This window comes from Procambarus clarkii, chromosome 25 (assembly GCF_040958095.1).
Source record: "Procambarus clarkii isolate CNS0578487 chromosome 25, FALCON_Pclarkii_2.0, whole genome shotgun sequence".
Classification (NCBI taxonomy): domain Eukaryota; kingdom Metazoa; phylum Arthropoda; class Malacostraca; order Decapoda; family Cambaridae; genus Procambarus; species Procambarus clarkii.
In genome coordinates this window covers 25,304,081-25,309,223 of record NC_091174.1, presented here as the reverse complement: position 1 = coordinate 25,309,223, position 5,143 = coordinate 25,304,081, and the positions used below count along the sequence as shown (strand labels likewise).

Here is a 5,143-nt window from a genome sequence, read left to right as displayed (position 1 = left end):
GCAAGAGCTACGAGGAGAGGTTAGAGGCATTAAATATGCCAAAACTAAAAGACAGAAGAAAGAGGTGATATGATCACTACATACAAAATAGTATCAGGAATTGATAAAATCGACAGCGAAGATTTCCTGAGACCTGGAACTTCAAGAACAGGAGGTCATAGATTGAAACTAGCTTAACACAGATGCTAAAGAAATATAAGAAAATTCACTTTCGCAAATAGCGTGGTAGACGGTTGGAACAAGTTAGGTGAGAAGGTGGTGGAGGCCAAGACTGTCAGTAGTTTCAAAGCGTTATATGACAAAGAGTGCTGGGAAGACGGTCTCATCCTGTAACTACACTTAGGTATTTACACACACACTAACTATAACTATATATATATATATATATATATATATATATATATATATATATATATATATATATATATATATATGTCGTACCTAGTAGCCAGAATGCACTTTTCAGCCTACTATGCAAGGCCCGATTTGCCTAATAAGCCAAGTTTTCATTAATTAATATATTTTCTCTATTTTTTTTCTTATGAAATGATAAAGCTATCCATTTCATTATGTATGAGGTCAATTCTTTTTTTATTGGAGTTAAAATTAATATAGATATATGACCGAACCTAACCAACCCTACCTAAACTATCTTTATAGGTTAGGTTAGGTAGCTGAAAATGTTAGGTTAGGTAGTCGAAAAAACATTAATTCATGAAAACTTGGCTTATTAGGCATATCGGGCCTTGTATAGTAGGCTGAGATGTGCGTTCTGGCTACTAGGTACGACACACACACACACACACACACACACACACTATATATATATATATATATATATATATATATATATATATATATATATATATATATATATATATATATTATATATATATATATATATATATATATATATATATATATATATGTCGTACCTAGTAGCCAGAACTCGCTTCTCAGCCTACTATGCAAGGCCCGATTTGCCTAATAAGCCAAGTTTTCATGAATTAATTGTTTTTCGACTACCTAACCTACCTAACCTAACCTAACTTTCTCTACTACCTAACCTAACCTATAAAGATAGGTTAGGTTAGGTTAGGTAGGGTTGGTTAGGTTCGGTCATATATCTACGTTAATTTTAACTCCAATAAAAAAACATTAACCTCATACATAATGAAATGGGTAGCTTTATCATTTCATAAGAAAAAAATTATAGAAAATATATTAATTCAGGAAAACTTGGCTTATTAGGCAAATTTGGCCTTGCATAGTAGGCTGAGAAGTGCGTTCTGGCTACTAGGTACGACATATATATATATATATATATATATATATATATATATATATATATCGGACAATTAGGAAAAAAAAAAAAAAATTTAAATTATTTTACCTTGTACCTAGATCCACCAGGCCTGTTTGGTCTATGTTTCAGTACTTGAGAAATCTGGAAGGTCACATCCTCCTCCTCAACTTGTGGATGTGCGTTGATAGATGATTCTGTAAAATTAAGTTATTTATATAATAATAAATTCAGTATAACAATAATATTCTGTAAAACTAAAAGTAATTTATACATCAATCAGATAAAACTCTCCAGAGATGGTGATACACAACATATAAAGGACAAGCTTCAGAACAAAATATGCATTTAGGAATAAGGTTTTGTACATGTAGGTAGCACATGAGAAAATAAGTGGAAGGTGATCAAGTTTATATTAACATGTTAATGGCTTTGTTAAGGCTTTGCAAGAATGAAAAAATATTAATAATATAATATCACCTACCAATTAATTGTACATCATTTATAAGTCAATTATTTGCATTATTATTATTCAATACTAATGATATAAAAATGCATTTTGTAATCTACTATTTATGCAAGTATTAAGCACAGGATCATGAAATAAACTGCACAATACTGTAATGGATAAACCAATTAAGTTTACATTTTCCTATAGCTAAGTCAGTCATATATATATATATATATATATATATATATATATATATATATATATATATATATATGTATATATATATATATATATATATATATATATATATATATATATATATATATATATATATATGTATGCCATATACATATATATGCTATGTTGTATGCTACAACTTGGCTGATAATAAAGCCATTCACAACTGCAGGCCTAATAAAAAAAGGAGGTGGCATAGCAATATCTTACAAAGATACCTTCATCTGCAATAGTGTCATTAGTAATAGAGACGACTATTGTGAATATACCTTTGCCAAGTTCTCCAGTAAATCCCTTAAATCCTCCTTGAACAAGAGGGTTTTTACTTGATCGAACCATATTCTTAACCTGCTGCAGGTAATTTTCAAATGGAAATGCTGAACATCTGTCCAAACTACCAAACTCTTTGGCATCAGAGGATATGTGTGTTAGGCAGTGTACATTGTACACTAAAAAATCCTTACCATACAGCTCACGAGCCTTTAACACAAAGTACAGCAAAAGATCATGTGCATATTGGCTGTAATTTAACTGAATCAATTTAGGTGATACAAGAATAGAAATGGCTACACTCAGAGTCAGGAAATGGTCATACAATTCTTTGGGTAAGATTCCCTTCAGTACAATCTTACCGGTGTAGAGAAGGAGTTGCCTGTATTCAGTCGCTTTCCATCTATCAACCTCTGAAAGACTTCGAGGTTTACCTGTTCTTTTAGGCGTCGCTTTTTGGCCCGTGACATACGCTGCCATCTTGTGTGGTATTCTCTTCTTCTTTCTATAATGTGTGCATACATTCTGAAGGAGAAAGGCCAAGTGCTACATTACCAATTACTATTACAAGATTATTAGTAAAGTATTGTACTGCAAAAAGCAAATAAAATGGGGTAAACTAAACTTTGAAAACAAATAATAATTAAAACAGGTAAATTAGTAAAATAACAAAGGCTTAAGCAGACATGACTCTGCTTAAGCCATGTAAAGCAGACAGATAAGATGGCAATATATAAGGGGAAAAAATTAAAAAGCTAGGATATAAAACTAATTGAGATCAAAAGCATAAATTACTAAAGTAGGGGAAAAAATAACAAATGACTTCATAAAAAAATTATCCAATTGCCAACAGCAACTTGGTAGTACGAGTCTAAGTCTAAGAAACAAAAAAAATTTAAATGCTGTTATCTGCAATGAAACAATACATACTATTGCACGTACCGAAACATTGATGAATGTAAAAAATAGAGAACTATTTGCTGAATGTCCCATAAATGGATTTAAACTATTTTACACAAAGAGCACAACACCACCACCATCAACACAACACCACCATCAACACACCTCCAGGGCCATCAACACAACACCACCATCAACACACCTCCAGGGCCATCAACACAACACCACCATCAACACACCTCCAGGGCCATCAACACAACACCACCATCAACACACCTCCAGGGCCATCAACACAACACCACCATCAACACACCTCCAGGGCCATCAACACAACACCACCATCAACACACCTCCAGGGCCATCAACACAACACCACCATCAACACACCATCCAGCCAGGGCCATCAACACGCCTCCAGGCCATCAACACGCCTCCAGGGCCATCAACACACCATCCAGCCTACCACCACAAGCTTATATATATACTACACATGTCTAAGAGCAAATAAAAGAAAACAGTTACCTTAACTATTGAAGATGCAGCAGGAGTTTGTGGATAAGCCAGCAGCCGTCCCTCTCGACACGGTTTTAAAATGGCGGCGACTACCACAACATGCAACGAGCCTAAAGAATGTCCAGCGCTAGCATTATCTAAACGCTATTATATATTATCAAGCAATACGGAAATCTAAAATAAAAAAAATGATACAAATAATTGTATTAAATATTTATTTGCAATTACAATACCTCGGGAATATATTTTTGCGTTAGCAAAACATATTAAGTTCGTATTTAGTTTAACTCATTTAAATTCTTTACAAATAATAACCTGATTTTACCTGATGGCCATTAACATTAATGTTTTATGTTGATACATTTCATACCCTTATTATTTCAATATCTTTCTTTATTATGCACCCCATACCCATCCCGTGGGCGGTGGTGTAAAGGATTACAGAGGCACATAATGGGTTCAGGAACTGAACTCTCTAGTTTGTTTAGCTAAGCAAATAACAATTTTTGACGCTAGTTACAAAATTATTAATGTTATATATACATGTACACACTCTCATACATACATGTACATATATATATATATACGTATACATATATACATACACATGCATATTTATAATCACCCACACAAATACACACATCAATAATCTCTGTGTCACTTATTTTATACATGTTCTTGTAGAACATTCTATTGCGAACACATTGGGCGCTGCCCAATAAACTCGCCCCTCGGGGCAAAATTATTTTTTTTTTTTTAATCTTGGTGGAACATAAAATGGCCGCCTGTGTTTATGCTGTCGTCAGATGGCGCTGTGACGTCACAGATGAGGGAAGCACGTACTGCGCATTAATGCCTCGATCCCTCGTTATTTATTTATTTTATTTATTTATATATATACAAGAACGTACATTGGGGGGTTAAGACACAACATAGAGCTTAAGTTAGAATTATAATCTTGTAAAACCACTAGCTTGCATATATAGAGTTTCGGGCAAGTCCTTAAACTAATCTTTGAGCAAATTCTTAAACAGAGTTTTAGAGAAATAATTAAATGTAAAATTGATAAAAAGTGTTTAACAGGTACATTACAGCTTTACTTTACAAGTACAGATGATTTTAAGTAGGATAATTACAGTAAAATTGTCAAAAAATTGTTTACAGGTACGATGCAAGAATTTGACACAAAAGCAGATCAGAACAATACACAATAATGAACAAGGAATCCTAAGTACAATTAGGAAAACATCTCAGGGTTATACATTGGATTACTGAAGCACAATATGAGGATCATTACAAATAGTAATGCAGTAGAATATGCACTCATATTCTATTATTAAGTTAATATTAAGTTCCTTCCTCATGTTAAGTATCTTTGTGGTACTAGGGACATCCAAGGATTATCTTCAAGGCTTCGTTCTGCAAGTTTTCAAGCCCTTTAAGCTTTCTTTCAGTCATCAAGGCAAGCA

At 33.1% G+C, this 5,143-nt stretch overlaps 1 long non-coding RNA gene across 1 annotated transcript in view; it reads right to left on the bottom strand.

Annotated features, from left to right (window-relative positions):
• The window catches only part of LOC138368398 (uncharacterized), a 3,914-nt gene extending 2,267 nt beyond the window's left edge, over nt 1-1,647 (bottom strand). Inside the window, exon 1 of the long non-coding RNA XR_011229579.1 lies at nt 1,394-1,647. This is a non-coding gene — a long non-coding RNA (uncharacterized lncRNA). The remainder of the gene's footprint in view (nt 1-1,393) is intronic.
• Nucleotides 1,648-5,143: the final 3,496 nt, after the last annotated feature.